The sequence below is a fragment of the Balaenoptera borealis genome, assembly GCF_965194805.1.
Source record: "Balaenoptera borealis genome assembly, chromosome: 7".
In the NCBI taxonomy this organism is placed as follows: domain Eukaryota; kingdom Metazoa; phylum Chordata; class Mammalia; order Artiodactyla; family Balaenopteridae; genus Balaenoptera; species Balaenoptera borealis.
This window is the reverse complement of record NC_138864.1, coordinates 98,233,295-98,258,727: the sequence shown is the minus strand read 5'-3', so window position 1 is coordinate 98,258,727 and position 25,433 is coordinate 98,233,295. Positions and strand designations below refer to the sequence as shown.

The 25,433-nt window shown below is 36.0% G+C and overlaps 1 protein-coding gene across 1 annotated transcript in view; it reads right to left on the bottom strand.

Annotated features, from left to right (window-relative positions):
- Positions 1-691: 691 nt before the first annotated feature.
- ANKRD7 (ankyrin repeat domain 7) overlaps positions 692-25,433 on the bottom strand; it is a 60,783-nt gene continuing 36,041 nt past the window's right edge. Inside the window, exon 6 of the mRNA XM_082400191.1 lies at positions 692-25,433. This exon is cut by the window's right edge and continues 12,397 nt beyond it. The gene's annotated coding sequence lies outside the window, so the exon portion shown is untranslated.

The window sequence follows — 25,433 nt, the reverse complement described above, 5'->3', positions numbered from 1 at the left end:
TCTACTTTAAGGATATTTTTAAAATTACAGAAAACAATTTTGTTTGGTAATGTGTCAGGTTGGGGAGGAAGGGAAGAATGACCAAGAACAGGAAAACATTCACTTATAAGTTTGCCAAATTTATGTCTAAGTGAATTAACCACATTGTCCAAATATAGATAACTGAGACAGTTAATATTTCCTCTATATTTTCCTAAGGAGCCCTTCCTGGAACATTTACATACTTCAATTTTCCAAGATCTGGAAAAGAACTCTTATTATACTAATAAACTTGGGGAGCAGAAAGGGGCACAATTAGGGATATTTTGCACTTTTTCCTCTGGACCAGCATGCAGTTAAGCAGTCCCTAGGCTGGCTTGCCACACTTTCATATATTTTGCTGGGAAGGAGATAACTAGCCCAAATGGATTTAGACAGATTATTACTTCCGGCACAGCAGGCAGCATGAGCTTCATGTTTGCGTGGTTCCCTTTGCCCCCACCAAAGCCACAGCAGGGTGAAGAGGCAGGCCCAGGTAGATGCTGCACACAGAGTGAATCTGTCACAGCTGAGAAACACTGAACTTAGGAAATGCCCAACCTGCCATCTGGCTCCACCCAGCTATGATATTTAAGGCCAACAACCTATAGATTCAGGTCCATCCAAGGCCTAAAATGATCCTGCCTGAATAGGTCCAGCGGTATTTCCTTGGCTAGGTTTAAAACTTATTTTCCTGATGGCGCAGTGGTTAAAATCCGCCTGCCAATGCAGGGGACACGGGTTCGAGCCCTGGTCCGGGAAGATCCCACATGCCACGGAGCAACTAAACCCGTGCACAACAACTACTGAGCCTGCGCTCTAGAGCCCACAAGCCACAACTGCTGAGCCTGCGTGCCACAACTACTGAAGCCCGTGCGCCTAGAGCCCGTGATCCGCAACAAGAGAAGCCACTGCAATGAGAAGCACTCGCACCGCAACGAAGAGTAGCCCCTGCTTGCGGCAACTAGAGAAAGCCCACGTGCAGCAATGAAGACCCAGCACAGCCAAAAATAAAATCAATTAATTAATTAATTATTTTTAAAAAGCTTATTTTCCTGCCCCAAGCATGGTATGCTTAGGATAACCCTCTGAACAACTTTAATCAAAAGATTAAAATAAGCTACCATATGTAAGTTACCCAATATACCGTAAGTATCCCAGCATCCTATTGAACACCAATAGGTTTTGTTTCCTCCTTCCTTACAATAGTTTTGCCTTCATAAATTTGGTTGTCCTCCAGTTTCTCCTTTAAAGCAAAGCAAAACAACAAACAAAAAGCCTAGAGGCCTACCTAAACCCCAGTCCACTTGGCTGAGACACTGATGTCATATTTCACTCCTATCAGTTCCACAATTTTACATCCCAATCTCCGCTAGCTAGAATTCTATTATAACTCAGATATCTTCCAAATTCAAACCATCAGCATATAGCTGACTATAACCACTACTTTTTTTCCTAAGATACCTCTTACCACCTTACAGCCTTTGACAATCTCTACTGTGGCACTGACATCAGCCAAGCCTGAACACAGATTGCAACTCATGTTTGGATACAACGATTTAGATTCCTGACCATTCTATAGGGAAATATTCTATAGGATTAAAGACCTTCCCCAACCCCAATTACATCCCTGTTCTACTTATCCTCTCCTTGCCAAGTTACAGCATACTTCAAGTGCTGAAATTTTATGAATTCTAAAGCAACGAGGGAAAAAACAGATCCTAGTTTTTTTATATCTCCTATAAGTTCCCTTCATCCATTTATAGAAAATGGCCCTTTTGGAAACAGGTGCAGGATTTCTGCTTCCAGTATTAATAATTAAGCTCTGATTCCTTCGTGCAGATAACTGTAAATACTGGGGGAAAAACATTTGAGGACAGAGTGATGCAGAGTGAACATTCAGAGTTTGGAGAAAAGTCAACACATGGAAGAAGGGAACTTCACAGGGTAAGTTTTTCATCTTTCTAACTTTAATTTGAGGACAGTCAATGACTGGCACCTGGCCAAAAACTTATATTCTTTGTGGCCTAAAGAACCAAAAGACAGAGTTAGGGACAACCAAAAGTATAAAGTGAGTGAAGATCCAAGAAAGGAGAAAGCCAGAGAATGAACCCAAAGTTTGTGTAAATACTCTGCCAAAATTTCTTGCTGAATCCTGAACCATATATGAGCAAGACAAACCCAGAGCAACCCAGTTAAAGGTAAGAGAACTGACCTGGGAGTTGAACTGATACCAAAAAGACCAACTTTATAGTGAGTTAGGCATAACAGGCATCCAAGTTAATTGCCTGCTTAAATAAAAAGAAAATTTTTTTAAAAAGCAACACACTTTGGAGGAATATAACAGAACCTAGAGTCTCCATGACATAACATTCAAAATACCCATAACATTGTATAGGCCAAACTTACTTAACTTATGAAGAAATAAGAAAATGAGACTCATAATAGCAGGGCCCTGGATTAGGGTTAGTCAAGCAAAGCATCTAGAATACAAAATTTAGGAAGCACTCATTCTCAGGGTCCTGGAGGTGCAAAGTCAGCATCTAAAAGTAAGGGACTCCTTAAATTTTGTGTTCTAGTAAGCTTACTTGTCTCGCTCTAGTTCCAGCCCTGACCAAAAGAGAGCACCTAGAGATGACTAAGATATTGGAATTAGTGGGCATGGATTTTAACTCAGCTATTATAAGTATGCTTAATGTGACACTTGCTTAATGTACTCATAACAAAAGGAAGTGTAGAAAATCTCAGCAGAAAAATAGAAAATGTAAAAAAAAAAACCCTAAATGGATAAAATTGATAAAATAAAATACATAAAATAAGTAATTCATTAGATGGTATTAAGAGTAGAATAGAGAAGATGACAGAGGGAAGAGTCAGTGAACCTGAAGATAGATCAATAAAGATTGTCCAATCTGAATATCAAAGAAGAAAAAGTGAAAAAAAAAGTTAATAGAGTCTCATGTACCTGTGGGAAAAGATCAAAGTCTAGCATACATGTAATGCGAGCCCCAGAAAAAGAAGACAGAGAATGGGACAGTAAAATATTTGAAAAAATAATGGCTAAAATTCCCCCAATTTAGTGAGAGACATACATTTATAGATTCAAGAAATTTAAAAGTATAAAAACAAAGAAAACTATGACTAGCCACATCACAGTCAAACTGCTAAAACCAAAGATAAAATGAAAATATTGAAAGCTTCCAGAGATGAACAACACATTACACACAAGGGAACAACAATTAGAATTTTTACTGACTTCTCATCAGAAACTGTGGACAACAGAATATAGAAGAAAAAAATCTTTAATGTACTAAAAGAAAAATACCATCAATCCAGACTTCTAAGACATCAAAAATATTCTTTAAGAATGAAGGCAAAATAAAGACATTTTCAGATAAAAGAGGACTAGGAAAATTTGCCACCAGCAGACCCTTACTATAAGATATGCTAAAGGAAATTCTTCAAGATGATGAGAAATGATTCCAGACAGAAAACTGGATGCTCAGGAAGGATTGAAAAGTATCAGAAATGGTAAATATTTGAGTAAATATAAAATAATATTTGATTTGCATTTCCTTAAAGCACATATGATTGGCTTAAGCAAAAATTATAAATTATCTTGTGGACTTTATAATGACTATAGAGGTAAAACATGACAAAAGGACAGGAGGTAGCTAAACAGACATTTAAAGTGTAGCCAATTTTCTCCCCTCCATTTTATGTGAATTGGTATAATATTGACTTTAAGCAAATAGTATTCCGTGGAAAGGGAAGGAAGTTATTATTCAGCATGACACAGTGACAGACACAATACCAGGCACTCCATGTGTAAACTGTATGGTAGAACAATATCTTTGAAAAACTTTTTTTTTTTCTTCAATTTCCTTATATATCTAGGCTATTCATTCCCTTGTTTACTTAGCCAGTGCCTCAGAGAAGGAATGACACAGAGGAAAGGACAGAAATAAAATAGTATTTTTATTTTAAAATTTTAGGCTTTATAAGACAAGCTTTTACTCAGAGTAAGGTAGAAAGTCATAGGAGATCCAAGAGCAGAGGAGTGAGAAGATATGCCTTACCTTAGGAAAAATATCTCTGGATGTTCTGTTGAGAATAAACAGAAGGCATGGCTAGAGTAAAAGCAGGAGGAATGGTGGGGAGGATATCATAATAATCCAGGTGATTGGTGAAGGAAGTTGGACCAGGGTGACAGCAGTAGAGAAAGTGAAATGCAGTTGTATTCTGGATATATTCCAGGATGGTAACATATCAGTGAAATAAAGAAGATGTGATAGACACACACACACACACACACACACACACACACACACACACACACACACACACACGTACACAATGGAATATTACTCAGCCGTAAAAAAAGAATGAAATTTTGCTATCTGCAACAGCATGGATGGACCTGGAGGATATTATGCTTAGTGACGTTAAGTCAGACAGAGAAAGACAAATACTGTGTGTTTTCACTTATATGTGGAATCTAAAAAATAAACGAATTGAATATAGCAAAACAGAAACAGACTCAGATCGTAGAAAGACCAGTGGTTACCAGAGGGAAGAGGAGTGGAGGAAGGGGCAAGGTAGGGAAGGGGATTGGGAGGTACAAACTATTAGGTATAAAATAAATAAGATATAAGAATGTAACGTACAGCACAAGGAATATAACCAATAACTTTAAATGGAGTATAATCTATAAAAATACTGAATCACTATGTTGTACACCTGAAACTAATGTAACATTGTAAATCAAATATACTTCAATAAAAAAATTAAGTCTATGCAAACTTCAGTTGGATCCAGCTGCACAAATAAACAATGTATGTGTGTCTACATGCTGGGCTATGTTATACTGACTGTATGGTAGAAATATGGTAGCAATTCTAAGATACATATCAGATGGTAATGAGATGCTTCATAGAGAAAGTGTCTTTGATCAGGGATCTGAAGATGCGATAAAACATGGAGAGATGGAAGGAAGGGAAGGCTTTCTAGTTGAACTCAACAAGGAGACTAACGCCTCAGAGGCCTGAATGGCAGGTTCACAGGACACTAATGCCCTTCTCCGAGTTCCAAATCTTCTGTGTCTTGAAATGAGTGATTTTCAATGGGGTGGGAATGGGAGGCTTTTTGTGGGCTCTCCCTCTGAAAGAGAGTTTCTCTTAATTTGTGAAGGATGGGTAGTTTGAAGAAACACATCTGCCAAAGACCCCAATTTAAATTTAAAACTATGGGTTCAGGTGATTTATAAGATGGTTCTGTGAATGGAAATATAAAGTTAGAACATTTAGTTTCCAAGGTCAAGAAGGAATGCATCAGTTGTTTAGCAAGAAGGAATGCATCAATTGGTACTACCAGTCGAGGGAAGGAGAACAGCATCTGCGATTTTCCAAGAAACTACTATGTGTGAGACACTCTGCTAGGCTCTTTACACGGTTGTGCATTTAGCGCTCTGGAACAAGTTAGAAAGTAGGTATTTTCACCCTAATTTTACAGATGAGAAAATCGAGTCTCTGTAAGATTATATAACTGATTCAAAAAGGTCTGCCTCATGCTCTTTTAAACAACTAATGCTTTTTCCACCAGTCCGTTTTTTCTTAACAGACCTTAATTCAACATCTTTTCCTCCTGTTTTGCTTTGAAATATATGTATATGTATATATATATACATGTGTATGTATATACGTACATATATATGTATAATTGAATGATAGATAGAGATGTGTATTGATAAAGATAAGTAGATAAAAATTAATTTGCTATTCATATTTTTTAAAGTTAAGTGATCTGTAGCCTAAAGTACAGAGGACTGTGGATCACCGCTTCCTTCTACCATAACATCTAGAGGGACATATTTTACTATTCTAAGTAATAACTGGAGTTTACAAAGCACTTAGATCCATAACAGCATATAAGAGTTGATTATGAAATCCCATTATCTATTGCTTCCTATTATTTTGTTATTACTACATATTGTTTGTCACACACAAGTTATTTGAAATCACTAATTATAACAGATCCTCAGGGAGAAATGCTATTCTCTTTAGAAGTCTCTGCTTCACTTTGTGGTTTCCAGGAGTATATCAGAGTAAACTCAAACAAAAACAAAAAAACAGAATGAACATAGTTTAATTTCAGAAAACATCTGGGAAAAAAATGTGATAACCAGCATTCAATTTCCCCAAAACAGTTCGTTCAGTAAGTCATTTTATTTCTATATGCTCAGCTGCTGCTATCCCTGCAGTATATATCTTTGTCCTTAGGTGAGCACTCAGAAATGGAACTGCCATCTCTAGAACACCCACAGCCACAAGCTGCCACTTGTGCATTTTTCTTTTTTACCACCTAGCTGTCCTTTCTTTCCACCTCCTTCATAAATGCCTTCTCATTCACTGTTCTCTCTATAGATCCTTTTATGCTTGTTTCGCAAAGCCTTTAACATCACCTGCCCTTACAAGCTCCAGGTGATTTATGATTTAATTCTGCTCAAATTTCCATTCCATTCTCTGGTCTCCATTAATACGTTCAGCCTTAAGACAACCAGGAAATCACGTGCCCCTTCTTCCCACATATTTTGTGAATAATGGCATTTTGGTTGATCACTTCTATGACCTGGCTTCCCACATCTAAGCTCTCCAAATGCCAGGGCTCATGCTCAAAGCTCTCATATTTTAAATATGTGCTACAGCCCTGTAAATGCAATGACCTCTTTCTTCCCCTGTTAAAATTTGCATTATGTATCTTATTTCTTTTTCATTTTTTCAAAGATATACATCTACTAAAATCTAGCCTTCCTGCATTTAGGCATTATTTTACGTTACTGTTATAGCCACATTGTAATGCTCCTATTATTGTTTCATTTCAGAACGAAATGTAATCCTGGCTGGCTTAACAACGTTACCATTCAATTTCTCTAACATTATCTTCCTTATTTCAGGGCAAACCCTTTCTAATATAATTCAAGAATCATCTTTCTATGTTCTGGATACGATTTTTCAAATATTTTCTCCTAGTCTGTGGCTTGTCCTTCCATTCCCTTACCTGTTCTTTTCATAGCAAACATTTTTAATTCCAACATGTACATGAATGTATATATCAGCATTATTTACAATTTCCCCAAATTGGAAATAACCCAAATATACTTCAATGAGTGATGAATAAACAAACTGCAGTATATCCATACAGAGCAATTCTATTCATCAACAAAAATGGATGAAGTACTACTATACACAACAACTTGAACCTCAAAGGATTTGCTAAGTGAAAAAAATAAGTCTCAAAGGTTACATACCATATGATTCCATTAATATGACATTCTGGAAAAAAAATATTGGAATAGGGAACAAATCAGTGGTTACCAGGGGTAAGGGTAGGGGAGAGGGTCTGATTAAAAGAGTCAACAACAGAGAATTATCTAGCATGTTGCAATTGTGCAATAACCAGATGAGACGGTAGTTACAAAAATCTATGCACGTGTTAAAATTTATAGAACTTAATGCCAAAAATAGTGAATACTACAGTATGTAATTTTTTAAAAGAGTAAGATACTAAAAGCTGAAAGGAAATCAGCTTTGACTCTACTCACAGGCATCCATCAGCCATACCTCATAATTTCCTCCAAATAGTAATAAGCCCCCAAGAAAGGGTGTACTGCCCTATACACCAGCTAAACAATTTATGCTGACTATCGCAATTCTGCTTATATTAATTACCTAAAGTCATTCCAACTGAAAAACAAATGCTCATAATAATTATCATAATAATATAATCATCATCATAATATTCAGATTAGAAACAATATGACTAATTTAGGATGGTGTCCACATGAATCATCCTTTTTTTCCTAAAGTCTTTGGCCCTCCACCTGCAGACTTTCAGCTGTGTATCTTTTACTAACTTCTCTTACTCAGCCTGTCACCTGGATTTATTATTATTTCCCATGTGCATATTGCAAAATTCAATCATTTTTATTTATTTATTTCCACTAAATTGCGAACCCATTCAGAGGATAAATGACATCTTAAATTCCTCTTGTATCTACCACATTACTTAATTCAATGATGGGCACAAAGAAAGAGCTCAGTAAACACTTGACACTTGATCTTTTATTGTATATTTCTTCTGTCACCAGATGACCCAGGGCACTTCTGGACCCCGTGCATCACCAGACTGGATCCTGGTTCTCCTCAAAACATAGGTTAGAGGGCTCTTATTTTTTAGCTTTGTTTTGTTTTTGCATTTCCCCATTATGTAAACTCAAATGCACATCTCAGATATCTCACATCTTTTAATGCTTTTATTTATTTTTTCTTGTATGAGAGAAAGAAAGAGCACATCAAATTAATGAATAGAGTGGTGGTCAGTCCTCATTTATAAACAGTGATTTTTGTCAAATGTTTATTGAAACATTTAAGTATCTAGCAACTGATGAACATCTAACAATGGTTGGTAAATTAGTAGATTGTTTTGTATGGCTTATCAGTTTCTAACCTACTTATTCATTTAACAAAAACTAGTGTCATAATGAAGGGATACTGGAACATAAAAATAGTTGCTGGAACTTGAAAATACCTTGGAAAAGTCAAGAATTAGACAATAGCTATGTATCAGATGAACTTCGTGACATAGAAAAAGTGGAATTTTCAGCTAGGAACATGAAAGTCTGGAACGGGTGCTAATAGAGTAGCCACTAACAATATGTAATTATTTAAATTTTAATTAATTAAAATTAAACATAATTTTAAAATTCAGTTCCCCATTCACAATATCCACATGGCAAGCACTCAGTAGCTACATGTGGCTAGTGGCTACCATATTGGAGAACACAGATATAGAATATTTCTATCACTGCCGAAAGCTCTATTGGAGCAACAATAGATGGTGGGCATGAGAATGCATAGATGAAGAGAAAAATGTTCTCTGGAGTAAATCTGTAAATTAATAAATTAAGTTTAAAATTATTAAATTTGGAATTCTGTTAAAAAATTTTTGGTTAACTGAATAATAATTATACTAAAAATTGTGCAGAATTACTAAAATCAAAATTAACTATTATAGTCCCTAAACATATATTGAGTACCTTGTGACTAAAATGTTTTCAAGGAAAAACATTAAAAACTCAAGTTTCCAAGACTTCTAAAACTTTTTACTAATGTAAAAAAATATAAATCTTTTTAGTTATGTAAAAATGCTATTTTTCACCATAAAAAAGGATACTTAAAAGTCACAGGAGGAACCATACATTTTTATTTTGGCTAAAAACAATACTTTCTTACTGTGAAGTTATCTTTAACTGTAAGTTAAATTCTTCCTTGTTGATACAGTGAATTTTCCATGTCAGGAATTAAAAAATATATATATATATTCATAAGCCCTTAACAAAATCATATATTTGCTATATTTGAATCTTGAGTAGTGCAGGATAACCTTGGACATTTAATCATTCAAATGGAGTTGGACTGAAAAGTACCATTGCACTCTCTTATAAAGAATGGGTTTGCTAAATAAATTGAGTAATTTCCCTAATTGACAAAATATCTCCAAAGTCATTTTTAGCACTAAAATTCTAAAATAAATTTGAGAAAAATAAATTTTTGTGTATTGACCTTTAGAAGACAATACTTAAACCAAAGTAGATGCAACTATCTACAAATGTAGTTCATCAAACTGTTTATTAGAGCAAATCCACTGAGTTTTCTACCTAGAATCATGTTAGCAATTAAAAGTTACTGCATGTGCTTAAAACTAAAAATGTTCCTTTTTGTATGATTCCTTAATTTGCATATTTAATTTCATTCTAAAACGTGAATCTTTCCAGCCACACCCCAAAATAATGAGTTTTTACTGTAGTAGTATCTAAAATTAGGGTAAGTACTAGGGCAGTTGGCCATAACTAGGAGTAACTAATATATCATCTTAAAGGAAAATATGAAGTAATTTTGTCCAGATACGGCAAGCCGCAGAGTTCTCAGAAAACTGGTAGCTACTTTTAAAATGATTTTTTTCCCCAAATTCGGGTCTTGACATAACTATACTTTTCCTGTTGAGAATGATGATTATAGCGAAAGGGAACAAAGTTTTAGGATATGATTTTAAAAGTGAGGGCTGGATGTTAATGTTACAAACTTTAGAAAAAAAAATGAATGTGATTTCAAAGTCAGAAAATGGATGCTGATAATAACTTTATATAATTGTTTATCTTCTCTGTATTAGATTATTTCTCAAGTAGCATCATTTGTCTGTTATTTATTTGATATCCATTACTTCTGTCAACTATAAGGAATTATCTTTATAACAGAAAAGTTTAGCATTCATTTTTGGTTCTTTCTTAGGATTTCCATCTCTCTGCTTACATTGCCCATCTGTTCTTGCACGCTGTCTACTTTATTCATTAGAGCCCTTAGCATATTTATCATAGTTATTTTAAATTTCCAGTCTGATAATTCTAACTTCCCTGCCATGTTGTACTGATGCTTGCTCTGTTTCTTCAAATTGTGTCTTTTGCCTTTTGGTATGCCTTGTCATTTTTTCCTGATGGCTGGACAGGATGTACCAGGTGAAAGGATGTGCTGGATATAGGCCTTCAGTAGTGCGGTGGTAAGATGGGGGCCGGGGCCGGGAGGGAGTGTTCTACGGTCCTGTGATTAGATCTCAGTCTTTTAGTGAGCCTATGCCCCTGGACTGCGGACTTCACAAGTGTGCCTTAGTTTTCTTCTCCTTCCTTAGGTGGGGCAGGATGATTAGAGTGGGCTGGAGTTGGGTATTTCCCTTCCCCCAGGTCAGTTAGGCTCTGATAATACCTCAGCAGGTTAGACTCAGGTTAATTAGTTTACCCCGAGGGCAGGCCTTGTTAAGAACCCAGTGCTCTGGCGTGTTTCAAAATGGATCCTTTTCCCTTCCCTCTGGCAGAAGCAGAAGCGGGTTCTTCTCCACTACTTACTGTGGGAACCTGGTTGAGATCCTGGAGATAAATTTCACAATATTGTGGGTGGTCCCCCATGACTGGGTCCCCATGGAGTTTTTAACTCTCAGACTTGTCCACGCTGAGCCTCCAGCAATTCATCAATTACAGCTCAGGTTATCCTACCCTGGCACTGTTTCCTACGGCAGTTTCTGCTTTTGAGTCTCTGCTCTGGTAAGTTGTGACTCCCTGAATTTGCCTGTCTCCCCAGTCTTTTTACTTGTTAGGACAGTGTGATGACTTCCAAGCTCCTTACATGCCAAACTGGAAACTGGAAGTCAGCAGTTTATTCTTGATACCTGAAAAACTAGAACCTGCTCAGGTGTCAATTAATAGGATAATGGATAAACAAAATGTGGCATATTGTATAATGGAATACTATTCAGTAAGGAAAGGAAAAAAGTGGTAATACATGCAATAACATTGTTGAATCTCAAAACAGTATGCTGAATGAAAGAAGCTTAATCTCAAAAAAGTTTTTATATAAAGTTTTAATATAAATGACTATTTATATAAAGTTCTAGAATAAGCAAAACTAATGTAGGGTAGAAAAAAATCAAAATAATTTTGATATGGAGGAAGGGGATTTATTGGGAAGAGACATGAGGGACTCTTCTTAAGTAATGTTCTGTATCTTGATAGGCGTTTTGGTTGCACAGATATATGCATTTGTGGATACATATCCCGTTGTATACTTGAGATTTGAGCACTTCATTGTATATAAATGTTATCTTGAAATATAAATAACTATTGAACTCTGATAATATGCATGCTGAAGTATTTGAGGAGAAGTGTACTGATATCTATGACTTAATTTGAAATGCAACAATTGAAAAAATGGATTGATGGACGGATAGAGGATTGGATGGACAGATATGTGATAATGCAAGTATAGAACATAAGAATTTAGATAGAGGGTATATATAAATTCTCTCAAATTTTCTCAGTGTTTGAAAATTTCTTTCAAAAGTGTTAGGGTAAAAAAGGGGAATTATATAAATGTGATTAAGCAGACAGACAGTTCTTCTTAAATTAAGAAGAACTGAGGTTTAAAAGCAGGCTCAACTACTTCCATCTGTGAACTCGAGCAAATTACTTTGCCTTCCTCAGCTAAGATTTTATATTCTACAAAATGAAAATACTAAAACTTAGGCAACAGGATTGTAAAAATGTTTAACCAGGAGAGGATACTAGCTTTTAGATAGATTTAAATTCCTCATCATTCCTTGAAGTTTCTCATCAAGTATTATTCCAGGGATCACCATGCTTTTGGAAGAGATTTTTTGCAGTGAGTTAGACTATTTGAACTTGGAGACTTCTGCTGGTCTCTTTAAACTCTAGGATTTCATGTTTGGATGAGTCAGTGATTCCTAACTGAAATTTTTATATTTTTGTAAAAGGCCTCTATGGTTATTTTTCTTTATATATGTGCACAACTTATTCATCAGAACATTACTGAACTTAATGCTATACCCCTTCTACTCTCTAATAATATAACATGCTACACACTACTTTGAAAATTCACAGCAAAATCGTAGCAGCCCTCAAAAGAACATAGGAAGTGTATTTTCTAATCTTATACTTAATTGATAAATTTTCTTCTAAAGGTTATATAAGTTATCATAAGCACTTTGAAGAAGAAGTCATTGATAGAATGAAGGAAACTCAAGCTCTGGAAAATAATCCACTTTTAAACCTCCAAAACAAGGAAAGAACTTTGAGACTTATGGACCAGCAAAAAACCACCACCAACAACAAAAATCCAAAACATTGTAAGGTTCAAAATAGAGAGCTTTTTAAGAGAATTTTATTAATTCACTATAAAAACTTAAAAGACTCAGACGTGGAAGTGGTTTCAGAAAACTTGAATGAGCTTTTACATTAGAAATTCCCGCTTCATGCTTTGTCATCATCCTTGCTGCCATCAGCTGTAGCTCATTACACTGACTGCAGAGAGAAAGCGGCTGCCTTGAGACCCCAGCACAGCTGGGAAACACTGAAGGTTTGGCATGCAGAGCACAGATTTAATTTTTGCTGCTTTCTATCAGAAGAGATTTTACAGCAAAAAGTACTGTAATAGATGTACTTAACACAGTCATAAAGAAGGTTTAAATTTGAGCTAGCTTATCTTTTGGAATGAAGCCTTTGGGGAAATAACTGAGCATTTTTTTATAGTATGGCTTTCAGGAATTTCTTAAGAATGAATAGTTTTTATTAGCTAATTAAATGTGTTGAATATAAAGTTTATTGTCTTAAAACACAGGAAAATTCTGTTTGGGTACCTCTTTTAAAATATTACCTTTTGAGGAAATCTGATTTCTCTGTATCTAAAACAGCTAATTCAAAATGTTGACATTTTTAATTTTACTACAATTTTTAATCTCATTCCCCCTTTTTTGGGGTTGAAAAACTAAAACACCATTTCTCCAATTCTTTTCTTTAAGCTAAGATCCACTATTCATTTGAATTTCTGTTCTCAGATATAATAGATTAATAAATTTATATATGAACCTATTCACATTAAAAAAATACAAGAATAAGCTACATTTGTATACATTTCTGCTTAATCTAAAGGTTGCCTCGTAAAAGATCCTTCCCCCAAGATTTATATTTGTAAAGCTAAGAGAAATTGCAGTAATACAGAACAGTCAATGCATTTTTTCTAATGCTAAATGACTCTTCATATAAACAAAAGAAAGAAAAAAGGGAACACAAAACTTTCAGTATATGTTGTGCATATTAACAACATATCCAAAAAGAGTATTTAACAATGAGTTATCATACAAGCTTCTTCTAAAACAGCAGTTCTCTACTAGAGGTGGTTTTGCACCTCCATGAGACATTTGGCAATGTCTAGAGACAGTTTTTGTTGTCGTGATGTGGGGAGAGGCTTACTGGCATATAGTGGATAGAGGCCAAGTATGCTGTTGGACATCCTACAATGTCCAGGACAGTCTCACAAAACAAAGAATTATCCATCCCAAAGTGTCAACATTGTGACAGTTGAGAAACTCTGTTCTAGTGGAAGACAGTAAGCCAAATTCCAAAACCCATATAATTCATTAAAAATAGAAAAAAAAACAATTGATGAAGATGGTAACATACATAACAATACAGATTCAAATCATGTTGATAGAGGGCCGCAATAAACCTCCCCAGTCTCTATTTACAATAGCCAGGACATGGAAGCAACCTAAGTGTCCAGCAACAGATGAATGGATAAAGAAGATGTGGCACATATATACAATGGAATATTACTCAGCCATAAAAAGAAACAAAATTGAGTTATTTGTAGTGAGGTGGATGGACCTAGAGTCTTTCATACAGAGGGAAGTAAGTCAGAAGAGAAAAACAAATACCATATGCTAACACATATATATGGAATCTAAAAAAAAAAAAAAGGTTCTGATGAACCTAGGGGCAGGACAGGAATAAAGACACAGACGTAGAGAATGGACTTGAGGACACGGAGTTGGGGGGGAAGGGTAAGCTGGGACGAAGTGACAGAGTAGCATTGACATATATACACTACCAAATGTAAAACAGATATCTAGTGGGAAGCAGCTGCATAGCACAGGGAGATCAGCTTGGTGCTTTGTGACCACCCAGAAGGGTGGGATAGGGAGGGTGGGAGGGAGGTGCAAGAGGGAAGGGATATGGGGATATATGTATACATATAGCTGATTCACTTTGTTATACAGCAGAAACTAACACAACATTGTAAAGCAATTATACTCCAATAAATATGTAAAAAAAAAAAAACCTCCCCAGTCTCACTTCAAGTTGTAGGTTTCCCTAGATGACACAACAAGGAACTGAGTCATGTTGTTTACAGAAAATATTAGTCCCCCTTCCTTGCCATAAAGACAGAGCATTGTCTTATGAAAACAGAATGCCATAACAAAAAGGACAAACAGGGCTGCTATTGCTCAGTCCCAAATTAGGAATTAACTTTTCTCACCTAAGGATGAGGTAGAGTTTAGCACAAAGTCACCTGACTAAGAGTAAGTAGTGACAAAAAAACGCAGCCCAGGCTCCACTTGCAGAGCTGTATCCAGACAGAACAAAGGCCATACTGTGGGGCTGTGTTCACCCAGACGGCAAGCCTTTTTCGGTTCATCTCCTTAGAGGTTCCATATAGGCTACCAGTGGTCATGATGGTTCACCCACTCACTGCATAAACACAGAATGCTAAGCGAGGCAGAGAAGAGGAACATTAGACAACACTCAAAAATAAAAAACTTTCCCTGTGTTCACAAACCTTCTCCGGATTAGGTAAGGGGCTGAGGTACTTGGGGAGAATAAGTAGACAATAATGGTATCAAAGTGATCTAAGCTGTGTGACATCAAGTGCTTTGTTATGAAGCCTGGGGTAATTCCCTTTATATCTTTTCTTCACCAGCTTTATTCCAGTATAATTGACAAATAGATTTGTAATTACTTAAAATGTACAATGTGATATGATGTATATATACATTGTGAAAGGATTCAAGTTAACACATCCATCACCTCACTTAATTACCTTTTTTTTGCGGGGGTGGGGATGAGAGTGCCTAAGATCTATTCTCTTAGCAAATTTCAATTATACAATACAGTATTATCAATTATAGTTACCATGCTATACATTAGATACTCAGAACTTATTCATCTTACAGAACGTTTGTACCCTTTGACCAACCATTACTCATTTTCCCCACCCATTATTCCCTAGCAACCACCATTCTACTCTCTGTTTCAATGAGCTAAACTGTCTTTTTTTCTTTTTAAGATTCCACACATATAAGTGATACCAAGCAGTATTTGTCTTTCTCTGTCTGACTTACTTCACTTAGCAAAATGCCCTCAGATTCATTCATGTTGTTGCAAATGGCAGGATTTCTTTCTTTTTATAGGGCTAAATAATATTCCATTGTGTATACAGGCATATTTTATTGCACTTCACAGATACTGTGTTTTTACAAATTAAAAGTCTGTGGCAGCCCTGTGTTGTCAGATGATGGTTAGTATTTTTTAGTAATAAAATACTTTTAAATTAAGGTAGGTAAACTGCTTTTTTAGACATGCTATTGCACATGTAATAGACTACATATAGTATAAACATTTCTTTTATATGCACTGGGAAACCAAAAACTTAGTGTGATTTGTTTTATTGTGATATTCGCTTTATTGCAGTGGTCTGGAACCAAACCACAATATCTCTGAGGTATGCCTCTCTATGTATCACATTTTCTTTATCCATTCATCTGTTGACAGATACTTAGGTTGTTTCCATACATTGGCTATTGTTAATAATGCTGCAATGAACATAAGAATATAGACATCTCTTTGAAACAATGATTTCATCTTTTGGGGATATATATATACCCAGAAGTGGGACTCCTGGATCATATGGTGATTCTATTTTTAATTTCTTGAGGAACAGCCATACTGTCTTCCATAGTGGCTTTTCCAGTTTACATTCCCACAAACAATGTACAAGGGTTCCCTTTTCTCCATATTCTCACCAGGATCTGTTTTCTCTTGTATTTTTGATAATAGCCATCCTAACAGATGTGAGGTGATTTTGATCATTGTGAATTTGATTTACATTTCCCTGATGATTAGTAATGTTGAGCATCTTTTCATGTACCTGTTGGCCATTGGTATGTCTTCTTTGGAAAAATGTCTATTCCGTTCCTTTGCCCATTTTTAAATCGGGTTAGTTGTTTTCTTGCTACTGAGTTGTATGAGTTCCTTATATATTTTGGATTTTAACCCTTTTTCAAATACGTGGTTTGCAAATATTTTCTCCCATTCCATAGCTTGCCTTTTCATTTTGTTGATGGTTTCCTTTGCTGTGCTGAACATTTTTAGTCTAATGTAGTCCCGCTTGTTTATTGTTACTTTTGTTGCTTGTGCTTTTGATGCCAAATCCAAAACATCATTGCCAAGACCAATGTCAAGGAGATTACCCCTGATATTTTATTCTAGGAGTTTTATAGTTTCAGCTCTTACATTCAAGTCTTTACTCCATTTTGAGTTGGTTTTGTGTATGCTGCAAGATAGGGGTCCAATTTCATTCTTTTGCGTGTGGATATCCAGTTTTCCCAACAATATTTATTGAAAATACTATCATTTTCCCATTGTGTATTGTTGGTGCCCTTGTTGTAAATGACCTTATATACATGGGTTTCTAGGCTCTCTATTTTGTTCCATTGATTTTTGTGTCTTATGCCAATACCATACTGTTTTTATTACTATAGCTTTGTATTATAGTTTGAGATCAGGTTCCATTATATCTTGCATCTCAGAAAAACAAGTCTAGAATTGTATTTCCAAATGCAAATAAGTGAATAATGAGAAAATTCAAACAAGATGCAAAGCAAACATAGTTAAGAATCATGGAAAGGATGGGCTAGCAATGGGAGGAGAGGTGTAGAGTACAAGGTGGAATGAGGATTCCCCTGAGCCAAAGAAAAGGTGGCTTTAATGACTTTTTACATGGTGAGCAGCCACAGGAGGAGACATTTCTTAAGGACTTTCAGATATAGACTGGGATTGGACACCAAGTAAACAAGTAGAGCAGATACCCTTAGTATTTTTCTAGAGCATACTAAGTAGGCAAGATTTCATAGGAATCACTAGATAAAGGCTTTAATTAGAGATATCTTTGTGCAGGTGCATATGTAGAAACTGAGAGCAGAGGTCCTAAACGGTGACATGAGGAATCCTGTGACCCGAGGCTGAAAAATAAGAGGAATCCAACTTGGACAAGAACAAAGAAGATTGACTCCCCTGGCCACACTGGTTAAAACTTTTAACCAGATTCTAATCAAAAAGATTTGTAGGAAATTGGTAGAAAACCCCCCTTGTAATAGGAATCATTGGTAAGGTTAAGGAATCTCAGTCCACACACTCAACACTGCAAAAACTATTTCAACATTTTATGTAAAATAAAATGTTGACCATGGTGATAAGAAATTCAACCCAATTATACGTGGTGCCCCTTCCTTACCGCAAGGTTATGCAGAGGTCCAAGTAGGCCCTTTGTCATTTAGTAATCAATCAGTACTGGCCTGCTCCTCTGGCCTCTGCTTCACCACACCACATTTGGGATATGGGAACCTTCAGGGATGATGGGAAACCCTGGTCATAAGGGCCTGATGCCTCTCTACAGTGCCCACAGACATCTGCCTCTTACCAATCGCTGGGAAGCATTCCTATCTCTCTGTGTTCAATAGCCTTGTCCCTCTAACATTTCCTCTTCAAAAGACTTAGGTTTTTGTCAAAGAAGAGGACAGGCTTTGCCTTCGGACCCTCTGCTTTCCAACTTCCCCAATTCCTGAGGCAAGATATCACCAAGCTTAGTAACCTATTTACACTGGGAAGAAAGGAAAACCATAGGGAGAACACATTTTAGTAGATTGCCCTTTTTATACATAGTTTATTTATTTATAACATCAGTTTGAGCTATAACTTCAGTATGAGAGCTCCACCAGGTGGTAAATGCAGATATAGTCACATCAACATTCAAATCTCATTGTTTCAATTACCCATCTGAGAGGCTATGGGAAGTTCAGTCTTTGTCATGGAACCCCAGTCTTGTGTGTCCCTGTGTTAACAAGTCAGAACTGATTTCACTGTCCCACAATAGCGATAGCTGTGCTCCAGAGTGGAATCTGGAATTCCACTGTCCTTTTCTTTGCTGCCACACTTCAGAAACTGTTGCCAAGTACAGCTGGAAATCCACTATATCAAAGTTGACAAAATTAGCACTACATTTGAGATCACTGGGACTGTAGCTAATAAGTAGGAAATCTACATTATTGCTCTTTAGAGGTAAGAAGAATGAATCTTACGTGTTACATTCATTAGAGGTAGGGAAAGTATCCTGTTGTTTGAGATATGAAATATTCTGGTGGCTGGTGATACAGTTTTTCCCTTGGTCACCAAGGCAAACTAAGCTGAGATTTCAAAGCAAGATAGGATAATCCTGGGGAGAGGCACTGCCCCTGTATAGCAGACTACTTCCTCTGGATCCAGCACTACCACCAACACAACACTGTGTCAGCAAAGATTCCCCAGGTAACGAGGTGAGAAGTAGGAAAATTGACCCAAATCAGCCATATAGTTGTAAGAAGAGCCTATACTTCCCTGAGGCTCTACTGCTAGATCACCAGACTCCATTTTTCCTTTTTCTTTGCAAACTAGCATTTGTTGGAGCTCCCTAACCATCAGAACATCTGAATCTCATTGATCAACAGAGGTCAAGACTTTTCTTCCTGGTCTCTGTGACCTCTAAGTGCAATAGGAGATGCAAATGAATATTTGAAATGGGGTACCACCAGAAGACACTGAGCCACAACACATTAAGTTCTGATTTAAAGAACCTCTCTGAGTATTGTTAAATTGAGATGCGTTACAGTTAAGGCTGTAATTGGAAACCAAAGCCGAAAAATGCATATGAAAAGTAGCCATTACAGAAGGTTATTTTAATATTTTTGTCTGTTATTCACCTTTTGTCCACCTACCTTGCCCCAGATTCATTCATTTTTTTAAAAAATTTAGTTAGTTATTATTGGCTGCATTGGGTCTTCATTGCTGCATGGGCTTTCTCTAGTTACGGAGATCAGGGGTTACTCTTTGTTGTGGTGCGCGGGCTTCTCATTGCGGTGGCTTCTCTTGTTGCAGAGCACGGGCTCTAGGTGCACGGGCTTCAGTAGTTGTGGCATGCGGGCTCAGTAGTTGTGGCTTGTGGGCTCTAGAGCACAGGCTCAGTAGTTGTGGCACATGGGCTTAGTTGCTCTGTGACATGTGGGATCTTTCCGGACCAGGGCTCGAACCCGTGTCCCCTGCATTGGCAGGCGGATTCTTAACCACTGTGCCAGCAGGGAGGTCCCCCAGATTCATTCTTAGCCCTTCTTTGTGCCCTGCTGTATACTCCAAGATGCTGAACCCTGTGGACTGCATCTTGCCAACTGGCTCCCATTTGTATTCAGCCAGTTGGAGACACTGGTAGATAAGAAGGTGCGAGGAGAAAGAGGTTTGTGTATTACCCATTCCCTATCTTCTCTAAGATGCGTTTCTTCTCTAAGATGCGTTTCTGGCAGTGTTTTGAATTCCTCCACAGATACAGTTTCTTTCCTGCACTCCTTGTCTACAAACTCCAGTTTCATTGGTCTAATATATCATCTCTATATTGCTAATCCCTAAATTCCTCAACTTCTTTGCCATAATTCCTTAAATTCTATATTCATTAAAGTCTCTTACGTAATCTGAGTTTGATCTTTCTAGGACTCTGATTGTAACAATGGATGTTCTACATATTACACATATTACATGTGTTGTTTTTTAGAATCACTCCAGTCATTTCTTTTCAAGCTATGATAGTAAATGAAATCCTATATAAACAGCACTTATCAGAAGAGGACCAATAAGGGAGGTAACTCACTGCCACCTACCTCAAAAACATTGCAGTAGCTACAATTTAGCAGTTAAAGGATTAGCTTCCATATCACTAAGATTAATGGGGAACACGAATAACAAGATCTCCTTAAAAGTTTCTACAATATAGAATGTTCACTAATGCCAATAAATTAAACTAATCTTAGCACTAGATCATTTTGTATGAACAGTCATTTCTACTCCCGAAGTGTCTGTCATATCACTGTGTTATTTTCAATAGATAGCAGGGATGGAGATTTATTACACAGTTTACTGCACCAACAGGTTATGCTGATCTCAGCAGTGTTGCCAAGCAAAAAGAATTATATGAGAGCAGCATTTGTTCTACACAAAAACATCTAAGCATATTTCTTACTTATTTAAATTTGCTCATGTAAACCATTTTCCACAGATAAGTGAACAGTAAGTGTGTTTGCAATGTTTTACTGCATTCCTACCCACTGCAGACAAGATGGGAGCCATGTTTCCATAAATAAAAAGTGACAAACCATGTCATTGCCCTCCTCTTTAACTCCTCTCCCCATGAGCGTATGTAGGGTGGAGGAAGGTTCTGCTTCACACAAGGCAGGGGAACTGAATATTGATAGAATTTGCTGTCAGCAAGTTTGTGGATGAACGTTTCAGCACAGAACACAAAGGTCATGTTCGCTCTAAATTCAGCAGGTTTAATTTGATTTGGTTAATTATAAATATAGTGCTTGCAAAAGTTAAGTCAAGAAAAAAGAACCACATTACAAGGAATCCATATACTATTTAAGTTTCACCCATGTTCTCTCCAGAGTGGAGTTTGTTATAGCCTTAGGGCACCAGAAGAGTTACACAACCCCTTTGGTATGGAATCCAAATTTAAAATAAGTTAATGTAGCTTACTTTTTTAGAAGTCTGCGTATGCTATTAAATCATTTGTAAATGTCTTTGATAATATAGACTGCATAAACTTTAGGAATAAAATAAAAAATGTTGTTGAGACATGATTCCTTCTGGAACCTAAAATTTATCCTCGGTATCTTACATAAGTCAAAGTCATAGTAAATTCTGAGAGACTGCTCAAAAAAGTGAGTATATTACCTCCACTGCTATAGGATTTTTCTTCACTTCTATGCTAATTATATGCAAGATCTTAGGCAAAATATTCACTTCATTATCTAGATGTGGCATCTACAAATATATTTTAAAGATACCAGCCATCTCAAGTAGAAAATATAGTTAAGGACCTCCTTCTCTTTCTATTATACTGCATTGAACTTATAGAAAATAAATAACTCAATAAAAGAGATTTTGTGACAATAAAGTCTTGAAGAACATACAATTAAAAGCTGAAATAAAAAATAACTTCAGAGTTAAATAAAAACCATTTTGTAATCTAGATGCATAGTTTAAGAATTTATTTTTACAGATGGAAAGGCTAATTTAAGTCATTATTTATTTTCTATTATAGAATCAGATTATATATTATAGTGCTAGACACTCTAAGAGACACAAAAATATTAAGCACCACTACTCAAAAAGGTGTCCTTACAGAGATAAGATGTATTCATATAGTCCCACAAAAATGATTAAATAACTGACAGTATATGACTATGATATGATAGTATATTGCTGTGAGATGATGTCTTAGTTTACATTTTTAAGCCATGTATTCACATCCTTGATTCAGTATTGATTACCCCTCTCCCCCAACACACTTGCCAGAGTGCCAAAGCCCTTCCAGCGCTGCTCATCTCTCCTGAAGTCTATCCTCACCTTCTCTAGTGAAAATAAGCCCTCTTCATGACAGCTTCTGCTTTTCCCCAACTCCCAGCTCAAAGATATTATGGCAATATTTTGATCAAGCAGGGTGAGGCTGTGACAATACAGAACATTTTCTACCCTGAGCACTAACTTCTAAAGTGGAAAAAATATTTTTCTTCCACATTTTTGTGTCTTTCCTTTTCTTTTTAAATTTCCTGTAATTGACAATGGCCAGCTAGATATTACTGGAAATTTATATTTAATACTTTTCTAACAATAGCTTGAATTTATAAGTTGAATTCATTTTTAAAAATTTTATTTTCTAATGAACATCAAAAACATGAATAAAGCTCCTGTTGTAGAAGAGCTTACATATATATTATTTGACTTTAATTCTGACAACAGATTTTGTCGTAGATGAAACTGAGTCTTAGGTTTGAAGACCAAATCATGGTTTCAGAGCTCAAGGAGTAGCCCCCGCTCGTCGCAACTAGAGAAAGCCCACACACAGCAACGAAGACCCAGCGCAGCCAAAAATAAATAAACAAAATAAATAAATTTATTTTAAAAAAAAATGGCAGGGCATGGGTTCAAATCCAATCTCTCAGTAGAAAACCTGGGATTGCATCTACCACTCATTGAGTCAGGGTTTAGGCTTTTATCCCATTAGGCTGAAGGCTGAAGGCCAGGACCCAGATACTCATGGCAAGACTGAAAGGTGACTTTCTCCATGGCTTCCCATGAAGGGCTATGTGCTAACTGGCACCATGAAAGAATGACAGCATAAAATACAAATATATTCAGAACAATACAGGCTAGTGGTTCTTAGGAAAGAATAAAGTCAACAGCTCTGAATATGTATGTGAGTTTTTGACTAAGAAATAACAAAGACTCTAGGCTTTTTTTTTAAACTGGGGTATAAGTAGCCCATAAATATGAACACCTGAAGGCTATAGGAAGTGATTAGTCTTACCTACCAGTGGTTCCTCAGGCTTAAAGTAGCCCCCAAATAAGTTTCAGATCCTAAGGGAGGAGAACAAGAAAACATTTGGTGCCTAAGATATAAAAAAGTAGTCAAAGTGCATAGAGTTAGAAGGCTGATATTTTGAAATAATGTAAATTTTATTAGGGAATAAAGTGATGTATTATTATTCATATACTGAATACTTGCTTTAGATTTTTCTACACACCTGAATAATATTAACTAAAATTAGAAAAGTTAACATTTGATATGTATTAGAATTTACTAGATTTTAGTTAAAACTTCCAGTATGATTCTGAGAGAAAAAGAGTATTCTCATACAGTGTATAAATTATAACATATTTAAAGGAACATAAAATTGCATTATGAAATCTACAAGTTATTTTCATATTTTTCCCCAAAGAAGTAGCAAAATTCCCAGTGTCAATTTTAGAAAAATATGTGTATTCTTTCAGTCAGTTAACCAACACTTTTAAATGTATTATAAACTATGAGGAGAACTATGTACTGGCATACCTCTTTTATTACATTTTGCAGATAATGCACTTTTAGAAGTGAAAGGCTTGTAGCAACCTTCAGTAAAATCTATTGGAGCCATTTTTCCAACAGCATTTGCTCACTTCATGTCTCTGCATCACATCATCACATTTGGTAATTCTCACAATATTTTAAGCTTTTTCATTATTATTTTATTCGTTAGAGTGACCTGTGATCAGTGAGCTTTGATGTTAGTACTACCACTCACTGAAGGCCCAGATGATGGTTAGCATTTTTTTTAGCAATAAAGTATTTTTTAATTAAGTTATATACATTGTTTTTTTAGACATAATGCTATTGCACACTTCATAGACTACAGTATAGTGTAAACATGACTTTTATATGCACTGGGAAACTAAAACAGTTGTGTGATTTGCTTAATTGCAATATTTGCTTTATTGTGGTGGTCTGGAACTGAACCCCCAATATCTCCAAGGTGTGCCTGTGTGTAAATTAAATTAGTTTGAAAAATACAACTACATTGCCTGATACAAGAGTATAATCATCAGTTTTATTTGTGAAACTCATATGCCACCTATTGTTTAGAAAAATAAATAACATCATCTTTGTTAGAATTCTATTTTTACTAAAAATTTGCATGTCTGTGGAGAAATGTGAACATTGTACACATAGAAAAGAGCCTGACTCTCCAACTGTGTAGAATACTTAGAGGTTTCAAGGACTTAAAAACTTTAATGAAGCTCTCTGAAATTTATATGAGGTGGGAAGAAATAAACTGTCCTTAAGTACTCACACCTTCAGAGGAGTGCATTTTGCCCAGGAATTATTTTTATATGTGTATATTTTTAATTAAACTTTTAATTTTCAGATCATTGTCATTTCACATGCAGTTGTAAGAAATAATAGACAGGCCTTATTTATCCTTTTTTTTTTTTTTTTTTGAGAGGACTTATTTATCCTTTACCCTGGTTTCCCACATGCAAAACTATACTTCAATAACCAAGATATTGACATTGATAGGGTCAAGATAGAAAACATTTTCATCATCACAAGGATACATTGTGTGGCCTTTTTATAGCCACACCCACTTTCTTCACACCTCCCAGCACCTCCTTAACCCTTTGCAACCACAAATCTGGTCTTCATTTGTATAATTTTGCATTTAAACAATGTTATATAAGGGGAATCATACAGTATGTAACCTTTGAGGACTGGCTTTTTCACTCATCATAATTCTCTGGAAATTCACCCAGATTGTGGTATATATCAACAATTCATTCTGTTTTACCATTGAGTAGTATCCCATGATGTGGACGTATCACAATTTATTTAACCATTAACCCACCCCTTGAAGGATACCGAGGTTGTTTCCAGTTTGGGGCTATCACAAATAAAGCTGCTATGAACTTTTGTGTGAACATCAGTTTTTGTTTCTCTGGGATAAATGCCCAGGCGTGCTATTGCAGGTTTGTATAGTAGTTACATGTTTAGTATTTAAAGAAACAGCTAAATTATTTTCCAGAATGTCTCTTCCATTCTACATTCCCAGCAGCAATGTATGAGTGATCCCATTTCTCTGTATCCTAACCAGCACTTGACATTGACTCTTTTTTATTTTAGCCAGTCTGATAGGTGTGTAGTGGTATCTCATTGCAGTTTTCATTTGCATTTCCCTAATGATGTTGAAAATCTTTTCATGTACTTATTTGCAATCTGTATCTCCTCTTTGGTGATATGTCTTCTCATGTATTTTGTCCTTTTTCTGGCTGAATTACTTTTTTTTTT